The following is a 25367-nucleotide window of genomic DNA, read 5'->3' as shown; positions in this document are numbered from 1 at the left end:
TGACTGGCTCGCCTCCATGTCCACTTCCATGAAGACTGGAACGTCATCTATCTCGACGGGGAACACTCGGTGGTGCAGGTAAACATGCTATATTTCTCATCATGGGGCTGAGCTGCCTCCCTGCCTATCGTTTCGTAATCCGCGCTGGATTCATGGCCATCTGCAGACTCTTCATTGACACAGTGAGTCATATTTCTCTTACACATTCGCTGGAGGTGGCCCTTTGTGCTGCAGCCCTTGCATACATAGTCTTTAAAACAGCACTGGTGAGCCCTGTGATTCCCTCCACAACGCCAGCATGGAGCTACTCGGTTAGCCCCCATTGGCGGACTCTGAGTTAAGGGACTCGGGGGCCTGTTCTCTCTTCCCTGAGAGGGTTCGCATTCTAGAGTCCAGCCTCTAAAAGGCGCCACTCGGTGCACAATACTTGCCGGGTTTGAGTCCTGAGTGTGAGTCATCTGCCTAGAGTTGCAGGTCGAGGTCCTAAATAACTGGCTCACAGAGATGGCCTTCTGCAGTGTGACTGTGGTATCCGCCAACAGTAGCTTATGAAGAAGGCCCTCATGGCCAATTCCAATGACAAAAATGTCCCGCAGCGCTTCGTTGAGGTGGTCGCCGAACTCGCACAGTGCCGCCAGCCTCCTGAGGTCTGCGGCATATTTGACGATTTCCTGGCCTTCGGTGGGTGTAGAACCGGTGTCTGGCTGTGAGGATGCTCTCCTTGGGCTTGAGTTGCTCATGGATCAGCGTTACGTGCCCCTCGTACGTCTTGGTCATTGTCTTCGCTGGTGCCAGCAAGTCCCTGACGAGGCCATAGACGGTGGGCCCACAACTGGTTAGCAGGATAGCTCTGCGCTTGCCAGCCAGTGTGGCCGGATCATCGCCTGCAAGGTCGTTTGCTGTGAAGAAATGGTCGAGCCTCTCCACAAAGGCGTCCCAATCATCACCATCGGCGAACTGCTGCAAAGTACCATGGGTAGCCATTTTCGCGTGAAGGTCTATAATCTTATCGCCAATTGTTATGTCCTTGGATGCTCTGATAATGACTCCACGATGCAAAGTGTTGTACTTGAACTGTAGTGACTTTAGTCCTTTATTGATAACTCCAGAGTGAGGATCACACCTGGTGGCCTGTCTTTTATACTAGGCCAGGTACACCTGTACAGATAACCTACAAGTCTCCCACTGCTGTGCCCTCTGGTGGCACACCTTGTGATAGTACAAACAGTAGCCATGTAGGATACATGACACGGCGTGAAGGAGAGAGACGGGAAGGGTGGAGAGACGGGTGGGGGGGGGCGGTGGAGAGTGACGGGGGGGGGGGGGGGGGCGGGAGGGGAGAGGGACAGGTGGAGGGGAGAGAGCCGGGTGTGAAGCGAGAGAGATGGAGGGGGGAGGGAAGAGAAAGAAAGATATGGGGGAGGTGAAGAAAAAGAGTGAGACGGGGAGGGGGTAAAGAGAGAAGGGGGGGAAAAGAGACGGGAGGGGGTGAAGAGAGGGAAACAGCGGGAAAGGAAGAGAGGGAGATGAGGGGGTGTGAAAGAGAGGGAGATGGGGGGGAAGAAAGACTGACGGTGGGGGGGGCAAAGTGAAAGAGAGAGAGACGGGTTGGGTGGGCGAAGAGAGACGGGAGGGAGAGAGACGGGGGGAAAGAGAGAGACATGAATTTGGGCTGGCGGGGGGGAAGACATGGGATGGGGGTGCTCTATCCTGTCTGGGGTCTGAAGTAAAAATGGCTCGAATTACACTTTGCAAAGTCACTCAGAATTTGGACTGGGTGGTTCCAATTACACATTCGAGAGAAACTTCTGGGTTTGGCTTGTCCTCCAACGGGACCAATCAGCAATCAGGTCATGTGATCATGGAGAGTAAATCAGAGCATTTTCTAGTGCAAATAACTACATCCCAAAAATATATACAATTCACATCTGTTTTGTATGCTCTATGCGAAACTATGGGGGATATTTTCATGTGTGTATAGTTGCAGAAAAAATATTTTACTAAACCATCTATTTAACCCAACAACATTTTAATACAATGTTTTTTCTTCAAAATTGCACAGAAGAAAATAAATCCTGTTTCACAGTGCTGAAAATAAGAATTATTTTAATAAAGGTACTATTTATAAGCGATTCTAGAGAAAGATTCACGTTGAAGAGAACATTAAACACTGGAAAAAATTGTCAAAGGCATGTCAATGGCAACTGTCATGGCTATAGTAAGAAATTCATACTAAATCACACTCCAAATATAAAAATATAAAAGTCTTTAAAATGTTTAAAGTTCTTTATCTGTACATTTTAGTCCCCTGACAGATCCTGCCAAAAGTTTTGATTACTACTGTCCAAAGATCTTTACAAAAATAGTTGACAATGCAGCAGACTTACAAATATGTCCAGTTTTAGATGGTGAAAAAAAACTGAAATCTAGCAGGGGAAAAATGTAAATGATGGTGTAAGAATTACAGTATGCAGTTCTGGGGGGAAGAGGGTGAATAGCCAGAGGTCGTGGTCCATATCGGGACCAATGACATAGGTACAAAGAGGGATCAGGTCCTGCAGGCAGAGTTTAGGGAGCTAGGAGAGAGATTAAAAAGCAGGATCTCAAAGGTATTACTCCCGGTGCCACGATCTAGTGAGTACAGAAACAGGAGGATAGAGTAGATGAACACATGGCTGGTGCAAGCGGGAGGGCTTTAGTTTTCTGAGGCATTGGGACTGCTTCTGGGGGAGGTGGGACCTGTACAAGCCGGATGGATTGCACCTCAATAGAGCCGGGACCAATATCCTCACAGGGGGGTTTGTGAATGCTGTTGGAGAGGGTGTAAACTAGCTTGGCAGGAACCAGAAAATAGATTCAGTAGGGAAGGAAGTAAAGCTGGAATTAGAAAGCAAAAATAAAGAAAGTGAGTTTGAAGGAGAGAGGAAACAAGCAGGAAAAAAGGGTAAAATAACAAATTTAAAGACTCTTTGTCTAAATGCACGTAGCATTTGTAACAAAATAGATGAGTTGACGGCGCAAATTGATACAAATGGGTATGATCTGATAGTCATTACAGAGATGTGGTTGCAAGGTGACCAGAACTGGGAATTAAATATTCAGGGATATTTGACAATCCGGAAGGACAGGCAGAATGGAAAAGGAGGTGGGGTAGCTCTATTGATAAAGGATGGAATCACTGCAATAGTGAGAAATGATATTGGCTCAAATGATCTGGATGTTGAAACAGTTTGGGTGGAGATAAGGAATAATAAGGAGAAAAAGTCACTGGTGGGCATAGTCTATAGGCCCCCTAACAGTAGCAACTCTGTTGCTCGGAGTATAAACCAGGAAATAGTGGGGGCTTGTAAAAAGGGAACAGCAATAATCATATGTGATTGTAACATTTTAGTCCCCTGACAGATCCTGCCAAATCCAATTGGTCAGGGTAACCTTGAGGAAGAGTTCATAGAGTGCACAAGGGACGGGTTTCTTGAGCACTAGGTAACGGAACCAACCAGGGGGCAGGCTATCTTAGATCTGGTCCTGTGTAATTAGACAGGATTAATAAACAATCTCCTCGTGAAGGATCCTCTTGGAATGAGTGGTCATAGCATGGTTGAATTTCAAATTCAGATGGAGGAGGAGAAAGTTGGATCTCAAACCAGCGTACTAAGTTTAAATAAAGGAGACTATGAAGGTATGAGGGCAGAGTTGGCTAAAGTGGACTGGGAAAATAGATTAAAGTGTCGCACAGTTGATGAACAATGCCGTACATTTAATGAGATATTTCACAACTCTCAAAAAATATATATTCCAGTGAGGAGGAAAGGGTGTGGAAGAAAAGATAGCCATCCGTGGCTAACTAAAGAAATAAAGGACGGTATCCAATAAAAACAAGGGCATAAGAAAGTGTCCAAAACTAGTGGGAGGACGGAAGATTGGAAAGCTTTTAAAAACCAGCAAAAAATGACTAAAAAAATGATTAAAAAAATGATTAAGAAAGGAAAGATAGACTATGAAAGTAAACTATCACAAAATATAAAAACAGATAGCAAGAGTTTCTACAGGTACATAAAAAGGAAAAGAGTGGCTCAAATAAATGTTGGGCCCTTAGAGGACAAGACCGGGGAATTACTAATGGGGAACATGGAGATGGCAGAAATGCTGAACAAATATTTTGTATCTGTCTTTATGGTAGAGGACACTAACAATATCCCAACATTGGATAGTCAAGGGGCTATGGGGGGGGAGGGGGGGGGGGAGGAACTTAACACAATCACAATCACCAAGGAGGTGGTACTCAGTAAGATAATGGGACCAAAGGCGGATAAATCCCCTGGACCTGATAATTCCCTGGATTCTGGGGAGGTCTCCAGGAGATTGGAAAACTGCAAATGCAACGTCCTTATTTAAAAAAGGAGGCAGCCAAAAAGCAGGAAACTATAAACCAGTTAGCCTAACATCTGTGGTTGGGAAAATGTTGGAGTCCATTATTAAAGAAGCAGTAGCAGGACATTTGGAAAAGCATAATTCGGTCAGGCAGAGTCAGCATGGGAAGTCATGTTTGACAAATTTGCTGGAATTCTTTGAGGATATAACGACAGGGTGGATAAAGGGGAACCAGTGGATGTGGAGTATTTGGACTTCCAGAAGGCATTTGACAAGGTGCCACATAAAAGGTTACTGCATAAGATAAAAGTTCACGGGGTTGGGGGTAATATATTAGTATGGATGGAGGATTGGCTAATTAACAGAAAACAGAGAGTCGGGATAAATGGTTTATTCTCGGGTTGACAATCAGTAATTAGTGAGGTGCCGCAGGGATCAGTGCTGGGACCGCAACTATTTACAATTTATATTAATGACTTGGACTGAGTGTAACGTAGCCAAGTTTGCCGACAATACAAAGATGGGAGGAAAAGCAATGTGTGAGGACACAAAAAATCTGCAAAAGGGCATAGATAGGCTAAGGGAGTGGGCAAAAATTTAGCAGATGGAATATAATGTTGGAAAGTGTGAGGTCATACACTTGGCAGAAAAAAATCAAAGAGCAAGTTATTATTTAAATAGAGAAAAATTGCAAAGTGCTGCAGTACAATGGGACCTGGGGTACTTGTGCATGAAACACAAAAGGTTAGTGTGCAGGTACAGCAAGTGATCAGGAATCTTGCCCTTTATTGCAAAGGGGATGGAGTAAAATTGCAGGGAAGTCTTGCTACAGTTATACAGGGTATTGGTGAGGCCACACTTGGAATACTGCATGCAGTTTTGGTTTCCATATTTACGAAAGGATATACTTGCTTTGGAGGCAGTTCAGAGAAGGTTCACTCGGTTGATTCCGGAGATGAGGGGGTTGACCTTTGAGGAAAGGTTGAGTCGGTTGGGCCTCTAATCATTGGAATTCAGAAGAATGAGAAGTGATCTTATCGAAACGTATAGGATTATGTGGGGGCTTGACAAGGTGGATGCAGAAAGGATGTTTCCACTGATAGGGAAGACTAGAACTAGGGGGCATAATTTTAGAATAAGGGGCCATCCATTTAAAACTGAGATGAGGAGGAATTTCTTCTCTCAGAGGGTTGTAAACCTGTGGAATTCGCTGCCTCAGAGAGCTGTGGAAGCTGGGACATTGAATAAATTTAACTGATAAGGGAATAGGGGGTTATGGGGAGCGGGCAGGGAAGTGGACCTGAGTCAATGATCGGATCAGCCATGATCATATTAAATGGCGGAGCAGGCTCGAGGGGCCGTATGGCCTACTCCTATTTCTTATGTTCTTATGCAGAATTTAAAACAAGGTACAAATTCCGTGCATTGGAATGCAGCAATGAATGCAAAAACACCTAATTTTTTAAACAATGTGTGTACTTTAGAGTAAATACTGGTTAATAATATTATGATAAATTTAAACTGTTTATATACAATTATGCCACCTACTTTAAGATATGTCAGCACTAACAAAATTGAAAAAGTCAATCTAGATGTCAAGCATTCCTAAACTAACAGCTGCTTCAAATATTAGTTTGAGAAATGTACAGTAGCCTGCAGTGACTAAGGTCAGAATTTTTAACGTCTGATTGGGTGCGTGCGGGCCACATAGCGGGTTGGGAACGCGATGTTCTTCTCAGTGTATTCTTTAGGGTGACTTTAACTTAATGGCCCCACTTAAAGCAATCATTCGCGTTTCCCGGCCCAATTAAATGGAGCAGATCTGATGACGTCACCCGTTTCCACCGCCGATATTTAAAGCAGTGTTGCACCAACTTATCTGAAGTTTCTAGAGGAATGTGGAAGCTGAAATACAACGGTCTGAGTGCTGTTCTAAACTATCGATGATGAATACTCAAAGGCAGAGCGCTGCATCCCGATCTTCTGTTGCATCCCTACATAGTCTTGAGGAGGCAGTTAGAGTACACAGGGTGCTCCAGTTCCCTGCAGTTAGGAGCAAGGGACTTCCTAATGAGACCAAAAGAGCCTGACTAGAGATGATAGAGGAGGCCAGCAGCAGGGATGTGGTCAGGAGTAACTGGATCCAGTGCAGGAAACAATTTAATGATCTCATGAGGTCAGGAAAGGTGAGTGCAGTGCCACACTCACCATCCTGATGAGCCTGTCACCACATCCCAATCACTCCGGCTTTCCAAGCCTATTCCTGCACATCATTCCTCACATCAACCAGGTCCACTCATCCTTCTTTCTCTATGCACATATTCAGATCCCCATCTGGCTAACCACCCCTGATACTCGCTCTCATCCGAATGCAATCATAGCAAATAACACCACTCTCCCGTCCTGCGACAGTTGGAACTGGTGCTCTCCACTCTCCCGTCCTATAACAGTTTGAACTGGTGCTCTCCACACTCTCGTCCTGTGACAGTTGGAACTGGTGCTCTCCACTCTCCCGTCCTATGACAGTTTGAACTGGTGCTCTCCACTCGCTCGTCCTGTGACAGTTGGAACTGGTGCTCTCCACTCTCCCGTCCTATGACAGTTTGAACTGGTGCTCTCCACTCTCTCGTCCTGTGACAGTTGGAACTAGTGCTCTCCACTCTCTCGTCCTGTGACAGTTGGAACTGGTGCTCTCCACTCTCTCGTCCTGTGATAGTTGGAACTGGTGCTCTCCACTCTCTCGTCCTGTGACAGTTTGAACTGGTGCTCTCCACTCTCTCTCCTGCGACAGTTGGAACTGGTGCTCTCCACTCTCCCGTCCTGTGACAGTTGGAACTGGTAATCTGCACTCTCTGTCCTGTGATAGTTGGAACTGGTGCTCTCCACTCTCCCGTCCTGTGACAGTTGGAACTGGTGCTCTCCACTCTCTCTCCTGCGACAGATGGAACTGGTGCTCTCCACTCTCTCGTCCTGTGACAGTTGGAACTGGTGCTCTCCACTCTCTCTCCTGCGACAGTTGGAACTGGTACTCTCCACTCTCTCGTCCTGTGACAGTTGGAACTGGTACTCTCCACTCTCCCGTCCTGTGACAGTTGGAACTGGTGTTCTCCACTCTCCTGTTGGTGTAGGAGGGAGGGCTTTAGTTTCCTGAACAATTGGGACCGCTTCTGGGGTAGGTGGGACCTGTACAAATCGGACAGGTTATACCTCAACAGAGACGGGACCAATGTTCGCGTGGGTGCTTTTGATAGCACGGTTGGGAGGGCTTTAAACCAGCTTGGCAGGGGGTGGGAACCCAGTAGAGGGCTCTGAGCTAGTTAGAGTGGGTGAGAGCTCAGATGAACAGAACCCCAAGAAAGAATGCAAAAGGCAGGAGGGAACAGAGCAGAGTAGCACTGGGGTAAGAGTAAACCACAAGGTGATAGGAAGGGACAATATGTATGAATATAAAGGGGCTGCAGGAGGAATCAAAACTAAAAATCATGGTTTAAAAACTAGTATTAAAACACTCTACCTGAACGCACGCAGCATTCGAAACAAAGTAAATGAGTTGACGGCACAAATCATTACAAATGGGTATGATTTGGTGGCCATTACTAAAACGTGGTTGCAGGGTGGCCAAGACGGGGAATTAGACATAGAGGTATCTGACAATTCGGGAAGATAGACAAGAAGGGAAAGGAGGTGGGATAGCTCTGTTAATAAAGGATGATATCAGGGCAGTTGTGAGAGACGATATTGGCTCTAATGAACAAAATGTTGAATCATTGTGGCTGGAGATTAGAGATAGTAAGGGGAAAAAGTCACTGGTGGGCATAGTTTATAGGCCCCCAAATAATAACTTTACGGTGGGGCGGACAATAATCAGGGGAATAATGGAGGCATGTGAAAAAGGAACGGCAGTAATCATGGGGGATTTTAACCTACAAATAGATTGGTCAAATCAAATCGCACGTGGTAGCCTTGAGGAGGAATTCATAGAATGCATACGGGATTGTTTCTTAGAACAGTATGTTACAGAACCTATAAGGGAGCAAGCTATCTTAGATCTGGTCCTGTGTAATGAGACAGGAATAATAAACGATCTCCAAGTAAAAGATCCTCTCGGAATGAGTGATCTCAGTATGGTTGAATTTGTAATACAGATTGAGGGTGAGGAAGTAGTGTCTCAAACGAGCGTATTATGCTTAAACAAAGGGGACTACAGTGGGATGAGGGCAGAATTGGCTAAAGTAGACTGGGAACACAGACTAAATGGTGACACAATTGAGGAACAGTGGAGGACTTTTAAGAAGCCCTTTCATAGTGCTCAACAAAAATATATTCCAGTGAAAAAGGGTGGTAAGAGAAGGGATAACCAGCCGTGGATAACCAAGGAAATAAAGGAGAGTATCAAATTAAAAACCAATGTGTATCAGGTGATCAAGGTTAGTGGGAAAATAGAAGATTGGAAAAATTTTAAACGACAGCAAAGAATGACTAAGAACGCAATAAAGGAAAGATAGATTACGAAAGTAAACTTGAGCAAAACATAAAAACAGATAGTAAAAGCTTTTACTGATATATAAAATGGAAAAGAGTGACTAAAGTAAATGTTTGTCCCTTAGAAGATGAGAAGGGGGATTTAATAATGGGAAATGTGGAAATGGCTAAGACCTTAAACAATTATTTTGCTTCGGTCTTCACAGTGGAAGACACAAAAACCATGCCAAAAATTGCTGGTCTCGGGAATGTGGGAAGGGAGGACCTTGAGATAATCACTATCACTAGGGGAGTAGTGCTGGACAGGCTAATGGGACTCAAGGTAGAAAAGTCCCCTGGTCCTGATGAAATGCATCCCAGGGGATTAAAAGAGATGGCGGAAGTTATAGCAGATGCATTTGTTATAATCTACCAAAATTCTCTGGACTCTGGGTAGGTACCAGCGGATTGGAAAGCAGCTAATGCAACGCCTCTGTTTAAAAAAGGGGGCAGACAAAAGGCAGGTAACTATAGGCTGGTTAGTTTAACATCTGTAGTGGGGAAAATGCTTGAAGCTATCATTAAGGACGAAATAGCGAGACATTTAGATAGGAATAGTGCAATCAAGCAGACACAACATGGATTCATGAAGGGGAAATCATGTGTAACTAATTTACTGAAATTCTTTGAGGATATAATGAGCATGGTGGATAGAGGTGTACCGATGGATGTGGTGTATTTAGATTTCCAAAAGGCATTTGATAAGATGCCACACAAAAGGTTACTGCAGAAGATAAAGGTATGCGGAGTCAGAGGAATTGTATTAGCATGGATAGAGAATTGACTGGCGAACAGAAAGCAGAGAGTCGGGATAAATGGGTTCTTTTTGGGTTGGAAATCGGTGGTTAGTGGTGTGCCACAGGGATCGGTGCTGGGACCACAACTGTTTACAATATACATAGATGACCTGGAAGAGGGGACAGAGTGTAGTGGAACAAAAGTTGCAGATGACACAAAGGTTAGTGGGAAAGCGGGTTGTGTAGAGGACACAGAGAGGCTGCAAAGAGATTTAGATAGGTTAAGCGAATGAGCTAAGGTTTGGCAGATGGAATACAATGTCGGAAAATGTGAGGTCATCCACCTTGGGAAAAAAACACAGTAAAAGGGAATATTATTTGAATGGGGGGAAATTACAACATGCTGCGGTGCAGAGGGACCTGGGGGTCCTTGTGCATGAATCCCAAAATGTTAGTTTGCAGGTGCAGCAGGTAATCAGGAAGGCGAATGGAATGTTGGCCTTCATTTTGAGAGGGATGGAGTACAAAAGCAGGGAGGTCCTGCTGCAACTGTACAGGGTATTGGTGAGGCCGCACCTGGAGTACTGCGTGCAGTTTTGGTAACCTTACTTAAGGAAGGATATACTAGCTTTGGAGGGGGTACAGAGACGATTCACTCGGCTGATTCCGGAGATGAGGGGGTTTCCTTATGATGATAGATTGAGTAGACTGGGTCTTTCCTCGTTGGAGTTCAGAAGGATGAGGGGTGATCTTAGAGAAACATTTAAAATAATAAAAGGGATAGATAGGATAGAGGCAGAGAGGTTGTTTCCACTGGTCGGGGAGACTAGAACCAGGGGGCACAGCCTCAAAATATGGGGGAGCCAATTTAAAACCGAGTTGAGAAGGAATTTCTTCTCCCAGAAGGTTGTGAATCTGTGGAATTCTTTGCCCAAGGAAGCAGTTGAGGCTAGCTCATTGAATGTATTCAAATCACAGATGGATAGATTTTTAACCAATAAGGGAATTAAGGGTTATGGGGAGCGGGCGGGTAAGTGGAGCTGAGTCCACAGCCAGATCAGCCATGATCTTGTTGAATGGCGGAGCAGGCTCGAGGGGCTAGATGGCCTACTCCTGTTCCTAATTCTTATGTTCTTATAACAGAGCCCAGAACACACGTGAGAGGCCGAGAACTGGAGGTGGCCCTCCATAAGAAGATAAGAAATAGAAGCAGGAGTCGGCCATCTGGCTCCTTGAACCTGCTGTGCCATTCAATAAGATCATGACTGATCTGATCCTGGCCTGAACTCTACTTTCCCGCCCGCTCCCCATAACGCTTCACTCCCTTATCATTCAAACATCTCCACCTTAAATATATTCAATGACACAGCCTCCACAACTCCCTGGGGTAGAGGATTGATTGTCTGTTCATATGTAGAGAATTCCAAAGATTCATGACCCTCAGAGAAGAAATTCCACCTCATTTCTGTCTTAAATGGGCGACCCCTTATTCTGAAACTATGCCCCCTAGTTCTAGATTCCCCCATGAGGGGAAACATCCTCTCTGCATCTATCCTGTCATACCCCCTCAGAATCTTAAATGTTACATTAAGATCACCTCTCATTCTTCTAAACTCCAATGAGTTTCGGCCCAACCTGCTCAACCTTTCTTCATATAACCACCCCCTCAACCTCGTGAACCTTCTCTGAATTCTGTCCAATGCAAGTACATTGTTTATTAAATAAGGAGATCAAAACTGCACGCAGTACTCCATGTGTAGTCTTACCAATGCCCTGTACAGTTAGAGCATGACTTTTCTGCTTTTATACTCCATCCTCCTTGCAATAAAGGCCAACATTCCATTTGCCGTCCTGATTACTTGCTGTACCTGCATGCTAACATTTTGTGTTTCATGTACAAGAACATAGAAACATAGAAATTTACAGCACAGGAGGCCGCCATTTCGGCTGATCGTGTCCATGCCGGCCGACAAAGAGCCGCACGGCCCCTGGTCAGCAGCCCTAAAGGTTACATATAAACCTGTGAACAATGATGGAAAGACAAAGAGCAACCAGCCCAACCAGTCCGCCTCACACAATCGCGACACTCCTTATACTGAAACATTCTATACTCTACCCTAACCGAAGCCATGTGATCTCCTGGGAGAGGCAAAAACCAGATAAAACCCAGGCCAATTTAGGGAGAAAATATCTGGGAAAATTCCTCTCTGACCCATCCAGGTGATCGAAACTAGTCCAGGAGATCACCCTGGCCATATTCGATTCCCTGCAGTACTTACCATTATATCTGCGCCATCCAACAAAAGGTCATCTAGTCTAATCCCAATTACCAGCTCTAGGTCCGTAACCCTGCAGGTTCCTGCACTTTAAGTGCCCATCCAACCATCTCTTAAAAGTGGTGAGGGTTTCTGTATCCACCACTCTTCCAGGCAGCGAGTTCCAAATCCCCACAACCCTCTGTGTAAATAAGCCCCCTCCTCAAATCCCCTCTAAACCTTTCACCAACCACCTTAAAACTATGCCCCCTCATAATAGACACCTCCACCAATGGAAATAGGCCCTTACTATCCACTATGTCCAGCCCCTCAATATTTTGTACACCTCAATGAGGTTTCCTCTCAACCTCCTCTGTTCCAATGAGAACAAACCCAGCCTATCCAATCTGTCCTCATAACTATGATTCTCCATTCCAGGCAGCATCCTAGTAAATCTCCTCTGCACCCTCTCCAGCGCAATCACGTCTTTCCTATAATTGGCAACCAGAACTGCACGCACTACTCCAATACTGTGGCCTAACCAAAGTATTATACAATTTAAGCATAACCTCCCTGATCTTATATTCTATGCTTCGGTCAATAAAGGCAAGCATTCCATATGCCTTCTTAACCACCTGGCCTGCTATTTTCAGGGATCTGCGGACAAGCACTCCAAGGTCCCTTTGTTCATCTACACTATTAAGTGGCCTACCGCTTAATGTGTATACCCTTTCCTTATTAGCCCTCCTAGATTCCCCTGTGCTGCAGAATTTTGTAATCTCTCCCCATTGAAATAGTAATTTGCTTTTTTATTTTTCCTACCAAAGTGGATAACCTCACATCTTCCCATATTATATACATCTGCCAAATTTTTGCCCACTCACTCAGCCTATCTATATCCCTTTGTAGATTATTTACGGCCTCTTCACAAGTTGCTTTCCCACCTATCTTTGTATCATCAGCAAATTTGGCTATGTTGCACTCGGTCCCTTCATCCAAGTCATTAATATAAATCATAAATTGTTGAGACCCCACTAGTTACAGTTTGCCAACCTGAAAATGACCCATTTATCCCGACTCTCTGTTTTCTGTTGGTTAGCTAATCCTCTATCCACATTAATATATTACCCCCAACCCCGTGAGCTCTTATCTTGTGCAGTAACCTTTTATGTGGCACCGTATCGAATGCTTTCTGGAAATCCCAATACATGACATCTACTGGTTCCTCTTTACCCATCCTGCTCGTTACATCCTAAAAGAACTCCAGCAAATTTGTCAAATATGATTTCCCCTTCAAAAAACCATGCTGACTCTGCTTGACTGCATTTTGATTTTCTAAATGTCCTGCTACTGCTTCCTTAATGATGGACTCCAGCATTTTCCCAATGACAGATGTTAAGCTAACTGATGTATAGTTTTCTGCTTTTTGTCTCCCTCCTTTCTTAAATAGGGGCTTTACATTTGCAATTTTCCAATCCACTGGGACCTCTCCAGAATCCAGGGAATTTTGGTAGATTACAACCAATGCATCCACTATCTCTGCAGCCACTTCTTTGGGGACCCTAGAATGCAAGCCACATGGTCCAGGGGACTTGTCCACCTTTAGTCCCATTAGTTTGCCAAGTACTTTATCTCCAGTGAGAGTGATTGTTGTAAGTCCCTCCCCCCCCCACTAGCTCCTTGATTATCAGTTATTGGGATGTTTTTAGTGTCTTCTACCGTGAAGACCGATACAAAATATTTGTTCAAGGTCTCTGCCATTTCCCTGTTCCCCATTATTAATTTCCCAGTCTCATCTTCTAAGGGCCCAACGTTTACTTTAGCTACTCGCTTCCTTTTTATATAGCTGTAGAAGCTCTTGCAATCAGTTTTTATATTTCTTGCTAGTTTACTCTCATATGCTATCTTCTCTGCCTTTATAATTTTTTTAGTCATCCTTTGCTGGTTTCTAAAAATGTCCCAATCCTCTGGCCTTCCACTGTTCTTTGTAACATTGGCTGCCTTTGTGTTCAATTTGATGACATCCTTTACTTCCCTAGTTAGCCACAGATGATGCATCCTTCTCTTAGAGTCTTTCTTTCTCACTGGAATATATCTATGAAATATCTTCTGAAAGGTTTGCCACTTTAACCAACTCTGCCTTCATACCTTTGTAATTACCTTTATTTACGTTTACGACACTCATTTGAGACCTAGCTTCTCACCCTCAATCTGAATTTGAAATTCTACCATGCTATGATCACTCTTATCAAGAGGATCCTTCAATACGGGATAATTAATTAATCTAGACTCGTTACACATTATCAGATGTAGAATAGTCTGCTCCCTGCTTGGTTCCGGTATTCACCCAATTGACACCAGCATAGAAGAGGGCTCTGGAGATATCGGGAGTTGCAAAGTTGCTGGTGATGGGAGACGGAGGGGGACATCCCAGCAACCTGGTGACAGAATTACATTTCATACAGCCACATGGCATACAGCAGTCACTCATATGGTGACTGATGTCAGCAGCCAGTGAAATGCCATCATGTGCATAATGGTAATGTTACCCATTTCCTATTATAACACTTCTAATTCATCTCTTTACTCTCCCACAGGTCCATCAAGTGCCCCCCGCCCCGCCCAACTGTCCAGCTGCAGGGGGAAAGACGACGCCTCAAAGGAAGCTCCAGGCTCTGAAGGTGCACCGTCAGCAGACCCAAGCGCAGCGAGCACCAGCGCAGATACGCACACCTCGGTGGGTCCTGTGCGACATAGAGTAGTGTTGTTACCTGGTGTCTCTCATATCACAAGTGAGAAAGAGCAGATGGTGTTGACAGGGACACCAGTGGAGACTCCTTGCCAGAGGGCACAGGATACTCCAAGCTCTGCTCAGCTGCAATGCAGACGCTGAGCCTCTGAGGCCATCGAGAAAGTGTGTGATCTTGGAGGGGCAGCAACAACTACATGTGGCTCTGGCAGCTTTTTCAGCCATGAAGTCTGCAAATGTGCAGAGAATGAAGGAGTCCATTTCCAACATGAGCACACCATGTCACAGGCAATGATGACAATGTGCTGTTCCATGGAAAGGATGGCCACCTGTATGGAGCAGCAAATGTGCCAGTCACATGAGCACATGCTGGCTGTGGACAACAGATGGCAGACACTCATGGATCTCATGTCTAGGAGGGATATAAATGTAGACTTGGGTGCTCATCACCCCATTGCTGTGCAGCAAGGTACTCTCCAGCTCCTTGTTAGGGAAGTGACCCATAAGAGGGATGATGGTGACAGGAGACACATAAGTGGGGCTTCTTCTCCCCTATTGCCTCCCCCTCAGTCAGAGCCCCACATGCTGCCTCGGATCCCAATGGGCGAGTCTGCCCCAGCACAGTTGCAGGAGGAGCAGTCTTTGGTTGGGCCCTCACAGGCTCAAAACCCAGAGGACATCCGCCAAAAGTGTCTAACCAGTCATAGCAGGGAAGTGGGCAGCCTGCCTCTACCTCTCTAAAGCCACAGGGGTTGCACCTCGTAGAAGCACTTGGAAAAGAAAAGAACAAAAGTAGATGCACGAGGGTATGCACATGGGTGTATGAAAAAATTTTAGTGTTGAGTTTCAGTTCTTTTGATGACACAGATAAATATATTTCTTTGTAACACTTTCTGGTCTGTTCCATTTTTGCCTGCTACCTTGGAAGTAGTTTTGTCACTTGGAATGAATGGTGGGACATTTTTTAACGTCAAGCACTGGGGGTTTGAGTGAGAGCAATGGCTTGTTCATTGTAGGGAAGCTTTATGGTATTGTGCGGAGGGTGGAAACTTAGTACTGCATGGCAGCCAGGTGGCTGTATTGGAGCAATTTAAGTAAATCTGGCCATGTTAAGGCCATCCCAGGCAGCAATGTGCATCACTGCTGGTGCCAACCCCGCCTCCTCCTCCTCTGAAGAGGTTGCACACTCTGCGTCCTGCTCCTCCTGCAGCTCCAATCCTCGCTGCTGCGCTATGTTGTGCAGCGAGCAACAGACAATGATAATTCTAGAGACACTGGCTAATGCGTACTGAATTGCTCTTCCAGATCTGTCAAGGCATCTGAAGTGCATTTTCAGCATGCCTATTATTTGCTCCATGACACATCTGGTGGTCATGTGGATCTCATTATAGCGCTCCTCAGCCTCCTCAAGGGTGTCATGAGCCACCCTTCAGTGGATAGTCCTCGTCTCCAAGCAGCCAGCTAGTAACTCTGTTTGGAGGGGTGATGAGCTGAGGGAGGATGGACTGGCGCAGCACGAAAGAGTCTTGACAGCTGCCAGGAAATCTGGCGCACACATGCATAACAATCTTTTTATGGTATCAGGCGAGCTTCAAATTGAGGGAGTGAAAGTCCTTATGGTTCATATACATTCCTGGGTGATGAGGGGATGTCTTCATGGCCACGTGTGCAGTCGATGATGATGCCCTGCACCTGTGGGAAGTCAGCCAAAGCCGCAAACATAGAAACATAGAAAATAGGTGCAGGAGTAGGCCATTCGGCCCTTCGTGCCTGCACCACCATTCAATAAGATCATGGCTGGTCATTCGTTCAGTACCCCTTTTTCCTGCTTTCTCTCCATACCCCTTGATCCCTTTAGCCGTAAATATATCCAATGAACTGGCATTAACAACTCTCTGCGGCAGGGAATTCCACAGGTTAACAACTCTGAGTGAAGAAGTTTCTCCTCATCTCAGTCCCTCAATAGCCTCAGATTAGGAGACCAAAACTGAACACAATATTCCAGGTGGGGCCTCACCAAGGCCCTGTACAACTGCAGTAAGACTTCCCTGCTCCTCTACTCAAATCCCCTTGCTATGAAGGCCAACATACCATTTGCCTTCTTCACCGCCTGCTGTACCTGCATGCCAACTTTCAATTACTGATGAACCATGACACCCAGGTCTCGCTGCACCTCCCCTTTTCCTAATCTGCCGCCATTCAGATAATATTCTGCCTTTGTGTTTTTGCCCCCAAAGTGGATAACCTCACATTTATCCACATTATACTGCATCTGCCATGTATTTGCCCATTCGCCTAACCTGTCCAAGTCAGCCTGCAGCCTTAGTGTCCTCCTCACACCGCCACCCAGTTTAGTGTCATTTGCAAACTTGGAGATATTACACTCAATTCCATCATCTAAATCATTAATATATATTGTAAAGAGCTGGGGTCCCAGCATCGAGCCCTGCGGCACTCCACTAGTCACTGCCTGCCATTCTGAAAAGGACCCATTTATCCCAACTCTCTGCTTCCTATCTGTCAGCCAGTTCTCTATCCACGTCAGTACATTACCCCCAATTTCATGTGCTTTGATTTCACACACCAATCTCTTGTGTGGGACCTTGTCAAAAGCCTTTTGAAAGTCCAAATACACCACATCCACTGGTTCTCCCTTGTCCACTCTACTAGTTACATCCTCAAAAAATTCCATAAGATTTGTCAAGCATGATTTCTCTTTCATAAATCCATGCTGACTTGGACCAATCCTATCACTGCTTTCCAAATGCGCTGCTATTTCATCCTTAATGATTGATTCCAACATTTTCCCCACTACTGATGTCAGGCTAACCGGTCTATAATTCCCCGTTTTCTCTCTCCCTCCTTTTTTAAGCCGAGCGCACGCTCAGTAACACTGGCCTAATCAGTGATAAAGCTGATATAATTGGTTGACTTATAAAACATGGCATCTGTCACCTGGGTGATAGATCTGTGGGTGGCTGACTGCAAGATCCCACAAATGTTTGCTGCAGATCTTTGGAAGGAGCCTGAGGTGAAAAAGTTGAGGATGGTGGTGACTTTGACAGCCACCAGTAAGTCATGTACACCAGGTCGTCTGGGTATCGGGTCTTGTTCCAGTAAACTACGATTAACTGCGACGACCTTGCATGATAGTCGGAGCCTCCTGACGCACTGCTGCTCAGTCATGTTAAGGAAGCTCATCCACTGCCTGTATACCATGTTGATGGTATTGCCTCCAGCACACTGCAGCCCTGTGGTACCTCCCTCTCTCCTATGGAGCATCGGGTCGTTGTAGAGAAGACTGTTGGTTGTAGTGGTGGTGGAGTTCATTTTGGTTCATTCCTGAGAACCAAGGTGAGGCACACATGCTGATGTAGTAGATGGCAGGTAAAGTGGAGATCAGAGGGCCAATCCCTCAATGTTGTGATAGTGATTGGCAATGTGGTGAGACTGTCTTCTGAGGGACCCACTCCCAAGAGCCTTTCCATGAGGCAACTAATGAGGTGTAATGTTACAGTCTTTATGTGCTTTTCTCAGCTCTCAATGAATTGACTCGCCAATAGCCACCGAGTTTCCGTCTCCCTTCACAGGTGAGGTACCCGAGCTTCATGAATCCCATGCTCCTGCACTAAAAGTCAAACGTTGGCATTAAAAACCCTTTTAAGGGTCTCTCAACAAGCAGTTAATGACTTGAATGAGGTCGCCCGCCTCTGCTGTGTCACACTTTTAAAGCTGCTCAGGTTAAATGCACATGAGGGCAGGATGACGGCGGGTTCTCTTGTGCTTGCAATTTCCGGGTTTTTTACTGCCGACCCGCCCCCAAACCCGCAGTCTCGGCAACGGGAAAATTCCGGCCTACTAGTTTAACTTTCTTCAAACCAGATCATTGCTTTTCATGCAATAGTAAAATACTGCAGATGCTGAAAATGCTGAAAATACTCAGCAGGTCGGGCAGCATTTGTGGAGAGAGAAACAGTTTACATTTCAGGTCGATGACCTTTCGTCAGAACTGGAAAAAGTTACAGATGTAACAGGTTTTAAGCAAATAGAGAGGCAGGGAAAGGGGGGAATATGAGGAAAGAACAAAAGGGAAAGTCTATGATAGGGTGGAAGGCAGGAAAGATTAAATGATCACTTTTTATATCCATTCTAATCATTATTTTTGGGTGTTAACTAAATATTTAAAAAATGCAAGGAAAGCACCAAGTCCTTGCCTCTTTGAAATTTCTACCATATACCATAAACACTACTGTGTTTTTTGCAATGGGTCACTCAGATACACCTTGATTTACAAGTGAGAAAATGCATATAAAGATGTAATTTACACACTGGATTACATCAATTTAGATAATGTAAATCAAATTATTCACAACTGAAAAATGCTTAGATCAGACTCTTAAACACAACCTTAATGACAGAGCAAAGGAATAAGTTCATTATGTCCTTGTAAGCATCGATAACAAGTTTTAGCAGATTACTGAAATATATCAGGATTTGTAACACTGGCTAATTTTTCCCCTCTGTAACCCACAGATGCTAAGCCCAGTTGTGTTGACTCAGCACAGGCCTGCGATCAAACCTAGGACCTTACTGGTCGTTACGTCTCAACCACTTTCTGGATAAACTTGCATCCATCGGGGACATCCTACCTTGTGCTTATAATGAAAACAACCTGTCTGCATTTTCTGATTCAAAGGAAAAATTATTTTTTCAGAACGTGCAATAAATTTAAAGCCAGTAATAGTGACTGCATGAAAGCAATTTTTCATGATACATATTATTTTTTTCCTCCATTTTTCTTTATGACAATTTAAAAAAAAATTATAGCAAGTAAGGATTTAAACAATCCAGGTGTCTTCCCTATGCTACCAGACACTGCAGACCTTTGAACCTCTTCTATTTATACTTAACCCAATTCACTGCATCACATCTTGTTCACCATATGTCTATTGTAGCACAACTATTCCCACTGGTGCAATAAATGGCTTCTTAGTTTATTATAACAACCGTTGGATGTGCAAGATAGTGCCAGAAACAACACCTTCAGTGAACCACCAACAGAAGTCGATTTAGCTTACATGTCAGATCATGTAGCATCCCTTTATTACAAAGTATGATCCTTACTTTTCCACAGCAAGCCAGGCATCAGTAATTAGTCATGCATTCTATATAGGATGATTTTGTAGACTTTGTATAAAGCTCCATTTTTAGAAGTTTGTTTAATTCATTGCACTGATTACCATAGCATCAATCCAAACACTGAAGGTTTCTTAAGTTTCTGATTTAATACACAATTATATAATAAAAAGAAACTAAAATGCATTAAAGTATAATAAACAAAACAAGGCAACACTGAACAGCTTTCTCACAGACAGAATTATCTATCCAGTGCTCTACATTATATAGCAGCGTTGAAGAGACCAGCCTATTTATTTCTGGCCAGATGAATAGTGACATTCTCTCTTTTCACTTGACATCACAGTGGAAAGATTTTCAGTAAAAATGTCACCAAATAGGATTTGGTATTTGGTTATAATTCAATATCGTGGGATTGTGCACAAAGCAGAAGTGAGCTTCAGGAGGGACTTGCATATATTACTACTGTATCATTGTGTAAGGAACAGGGTAGTCACATGTTTACACTAGGACACTAGTATTTATTTGGAAAGGAGGGAATAATTTTCTTTCCTCTCTTTAGGTTTTTCCATTCACTATTCTCTTGTTAAGAGGACAGTTAGGTGACCTACTCCTAGACTTGTGCCCAGCACATTTTTTAAGTGAGTTAATAGGAGGGAGGGAGTGTGTCTGCACGTGTGTGCATGTGCCAATCTGATTCTCCAACCAATTTTACTTCCCTCACCTGGGAGAAGACCCTGGCTGGACCAAGACTGAAATTCAGAGCTCACACTTGGAAGTATTCAGGTGCAAAACTACATTCATTCTCTTCATAGCACAGAACTTTGGACCTCCAATGAACTTAAATTCACTGCCACTCGTACAAGTGCATTTGCAGCAATTGTGCGCAGAAAATGCAATAGAAATAAACACGCCTTGGAAACATCACTACTACCAGGTTTGTATGAGATGATGAGAGTATAAAAAAATAGGCCGGTCTTGTTCTTTGGGACTGTACAATTACATTTGAATAATGGTAAGTTATGCAAAGTCTTTTGAAATAATTACATCAGCTATGTTTAATTTGTTTATGAAATATCCAAGAAACTGCTCTTCAGCTAAGGCTATCCTTTTTGTGCAACTGCATACAACTGCAATTATTATTGCTTTTATTTAAAATTCTTGTGTCATGGGAACTTCCAAGGTGGTTTCACATCATTTCTGATAAATCTATTTGCACTCAACAATGGTTGCCTTAAACTGCAGTTATACAACAGATTTTGGGGCAACTCAACATAATCTGTATACAAAAGCAAACTACTGCGACTGCTGGAATCTGAAATAAAAACAGAGACTGCTGGAAATCTCAGCGGGTCTGCCAGCATCTGTGAAGAGAAAAACAGAGTTAATGTTTTGGGTCGACGACCCTTCGTCAAAACTGCCGAATGTTCGCAAAGAGCACATTCTTAAGCACTGAAAGGGGGAGGGGAAGAAAGAACAAAAGGGAAGGTCTGTGATAGGGTGGAAGGCAGGAGAGATTCGAGAGACAAAAGGGATGATGGGCCGAATTGAAATGGTAATGATAGATTAGAAAAAGATTAATCTTTCAATTCGGCCCATTTGAAATTGACGTTAATGGAAATAGGTAATGGTTCACACTTTGTAGCCGATACAAGGGTTGCCTGTTTTAAACATGGACGTTTTAAGTGGGAGGGACGGTACTATAAAGTACTATATAATACTTTTTACACAGTAAAATTTACAGATAATATAAAGATACAATCACAGATGTTTCTAGATTCTACTGTGGTGCCAAATCTGCTGCACAGGTTATATGTGGCGCAGTGCAGTAGTTACAGTGCCTCCTCATCTAGCTGATGCTGGTCTTGGAGCACTGCGACTGCTTTTCTGTAAAATTCACAGCTTGTTGCGGAGTACTCAGCTGTTGTGCCCTGAATACCCATCACTACTGTATCTTCAGCTGTCATATCTCCATATTCTCTAAGGCCTCTCTACTCTTTTCCTCCCTGTAGGAGTCCAGATGCATCATTCCTAAGGGAGCCTAGAATCAGATATTCTGATAACCGGACATCAATCCTTCTGCCTAATCTTCTGGGATATTGAAAATCCCTGGACTGGATTTTACAGGGTGTCAACAGGCATGATCGGTGGCATGCCTGGTGGGAATGTGTTTTTTTTGCCCAGTGGATCGGGATCCCGCTGTAAACCCACTGCCACGCACCTTTGCCAAATGTCGGGTCTGTCAGCGCTGAGCAGACCCGACATGCAGTGACGGGGAGGCAACTAAAATCATTAGTGGCTTGTTTATTAATAGTTTTTCCCCAGCTTTTTGGATTTGACAGGTCACGCACCGGTTTCCCACTGTGCCTAGGCCTCGTTTGTGAAGCTGAGGTGGGAGGTCAGTGGCCATTGAATCAGCTGATGAATTGACAGCTTCAAATGTCAAGTCAAAGCTCCCAGCTGATTGATAAATGTTCCCTTAACCACTAGTTTCTCTAAACTGCATTTCCACTACAGATTCAGAATGCTGCAAGTATTTACATAAGTCTCTATCCAGTCCTACCTCATTACCTCTCCCAACATTGACATCGCTTCTGTCATCTCTACTTCACCTGCTATCTATTCCATCAGCATGGGTGCCTTTGAAACTCTGACATCTTCATCATTAGAATCCCACCATGATCAGCCACAACACCAGCAGCACCAGGCACACCACCAACCTTCTCCGCAATCAACTGATGCTGAACAGGACACATGCCAACAGTACATGACTACATTGCTACCGGATAGGTCAGGGGTGGCCTCACCATGGCCAGATTTACTTCACTTGACGCTGTATACCCGGGCTGCCACATGATGCACCGGGCTGCCACCACCCCACACCAACACCGTAAAACATCCCTACAATGCCCAGGCCATTCTTTTCACACATCACCATTGAAGAGTATACCGCTATGTCTCACCATTCACTGTAACTCAATAAACCACTTCCAAAGATGCACACAAACCTGTCCAAGAATGCAAATTGTTGAAAATAAAGGTTTCAATGTTTGATGCCTATTTACAGAAACTTTACATGAACATTGCATAAAACATCTAAGTGGCTACCCTTGTGTGTTGTTAGTTGGCATGATTGCACTAGGATGAGGATAAATGTGAGGGGTAGCTAGTGAAATGGGGATGTGATAATGTAGATAGAGAGGGATGGGTGGAGGTGCAAGTTGGTGTGAGTAAGGATGTGCAGGAGTAGGTTAGGGAAGGCAGAGTGATGGGGATGTGATGAGAGGCACAGGAGGATAACGTTTTGTGATCTACTGAGATCACTGAAACGTTTGCGGCACTGCACCCAGGTCCTCCTGACCACATCCCTGCTTGTGCCCTCCTCTACAATGTGCAATGTGTTGATCTCCTCGGGAAGTCTCTTTCATCCATGGGAAGGGAAGACAACCTTCCTTTGTGTTGTGACTCCCTCTATAAGCATATGGAGGGAGTCATGGGAGAGCCTGGGTGCAGCCCTGCACCTCTGAGCAGTGCTTGTCAGTGTTTGCAGCAACTCAATGCTGCAGAACACTGACAGCACAAATGTCAAAATACAGTCAGCCATGGTCCCTTTAAGGAAACCGCCTAATGATGAGTCATCAAATGACACCACCAGACCCACTTCCTCGAATTGGCCGGGAAACTCGCTGGGCAGGCATAACAAGCCCAATCAGGGGAAATTCATTTCGGAGGCCGGGATGGAGATAGCAGCGGGATCGGGACACGCCACCGACATTGTCCGCCACAGACCTGCCGAGGTTCGTAAAATCCAGCCCACTATGTCTTCTCTCCTCGCCCAAGACGTCATGGATGAATTTCTTTTTCCATTTAAAGAGCCTGAGTTTGGTTAACTTACCGCCGGCTGCCGGCAAGTTTTCAATGTCTCAATGTTTCTGGGCGCTCTCCCCCCTGAGCGATTTTGGTCACGTCCTCACGTCGGCAGGGAGAGAAGACCACTGCCGGTGTGCAACGCTGACAAAAGTCCTCCCGCCCGCTGAGTACCCAGATTGGTCCGGGCGGTCCTCCGCTCCAGCAGCAGAAGAGACCGCCGCGTTGAGGCAGGTCTTACCTGAACGGTAAGTATGAAGACCTGCAATAAAAGGTTAGTGCACTTTTCTTTATTTCTTTTGTAGGGATTTTGGTCGATGGGGTCCTCTGAAGGATTTCTGACAGGTTTTTTAAATTGTTTTGAAAAGATATTTCTCGTGCCGTTCCCCCATCCCTGGGTCCGACTCTATCCTCAGTGGTACTTTGCCGAGGATCGCATTTGCCGCCCAGAATGGGACCAAATGCCCGCTGCAGCCCAGAATCGGCGCGAAAGGCCCATTTTTTTCGCCGGGCGGTTTTTTCCACATTTTTTCACGAAACTTCCACCCAAAATACCGTCAGGATCTTAGTGGTCCTTTCGACGGTACTTGGGCAGAACTTAGGTTTCACCAAACTCGGGCCCAAAGTCCCTTTGCTTGCAGCACCAATATTAATAATTATTTCTTCCATATCCGTTTGATAGAGAAATGCAGTTAGTAGTACTGCACTGTAGCATTCAAGTATGACTAGCAGCAAAATGTTCTTCTGTTCCCAGATTTTTCTGCAGCTACAGGAACAGGTTTTGTAATACTAGCAGTTATTCCCTTGAGCAACAACTGATACTTTAAATACCCTACTGCTGGATTCAGTTAGTATGCAGAATATATATATTAAATACATCTCTATATATATATATGTTGGGCTCAATTTTCCCCAAAGCTTTTTTTTGGCATACTTGAAGAGTTAGACCTGTTTTTTTGGGGTCCAAGTACGCCAAAAAAATATATTCTAAATTTCCCCATTAGATTTCTTCATTTGGTGCAGCTTAACCTGTCCTTTCATTTTGGGAGGTGGAGCCTTGATCGCCGCCAAAAGGATTGAGTTGTCACGGTAACCAGGGACACAATGCAAGCTGAGGTTGGAAAGTGAAACATACAGCCCGTTCGCAACACATTAAAACACATTGCATCCACTTAAAAACACATTAAAATATATTGCAGCAACTTACCTTCAATTATTAAAGTCTCCCCCCCCCGCCGCGCCCCCTCCCCCCCACCCCGCCAATGCCAATCCCTTCCCCTATCCCAGGCCGAAGGGCCTCGCGGTCTGCTTCTCCCGCCTGTCCCGAGCCCCTTGCCAGTGCTGCTCCCCCGCTCCTAGCCCTGGTCGAAGGGCTTTCTAGTCTGCTTCTCTTGCCCGCCCCGAGTCCCTTGCCAGTCCCGCTCTCCTCCCCCCCCTCTCTCCCCTCCCCGCCCCCCCCCCCCCCCCCAAGTACTTTGTCGGTCCTGCTCCCTCCCCGGTCCCCCGAGTACTTTGCCGGTCCAGCTCCAGCCCCCAGCGCCTTGCCAGTCCTTCCCCTAGCCCAGGTCAAATCGCCTCCCGGTCCGCTCCCCCGCCCCTATCCCAGGCCAACTGGTCTCCCAGTCTGCTCCCCCTCCCCTATCCCAGGCCGAGTGGCCTCCCGTTCCACTCCCCTGCCCCTATCCTAGGCCGAATGACCTCCTCCCTCCCAGTCCCCACACCTAACTACTC

At 45.1% G+C, this 25367-nt stretch overlaps 1 protein-coding gene and 1 long non-coding RNA gene across 2 annotated transcripts in view; one reads left to right on the top strand and one right to left on the bottom strand.

Annotated features, from left to right (window-relative positions):
- rab28 (RAB28, member RAS oncogene family) overlaps nucleotides 1–25367 on the bottom strand; it is a 337454-nt gene that overhangs the window by 191504 nt on the left and 120583 nt on the right. The gene's annotated exons all lie outside the window — the stretch shown is intronic.
- On the top strand, nucleotides 14582–19374 carry LOC139233128 (uncharacterized). The gene is made up of 2 exons (XR_011588140.1): nucleotides 14582–14621; nucleotides 19167–19374. It is a non-coding gene; the product is annotated as an uncharacterized lncRNA (long non-coding RNA).

The sequence above is a fragment of the Pristiophorus japonicus genome, chromosome 2 (assembly GCF_044704955.1).
Source record: "Pristiophorus japonicus isolate sPriJap1 chromosome 2, sPriJap1.hap1, whole genome shotgun sequence".
Classification (NCBI taxonomy): domain Eukaryota; kingdom Metazoa; phylum Chordata; class Chondrichthyes; family Pristiophoridae; genus Pristiophorus; species Pristiophorus japonicus.
Note: the sequence above shows the minus strand (reverse complement) of the source record. Positions and strands in the feature narration are given on the sequence as shown.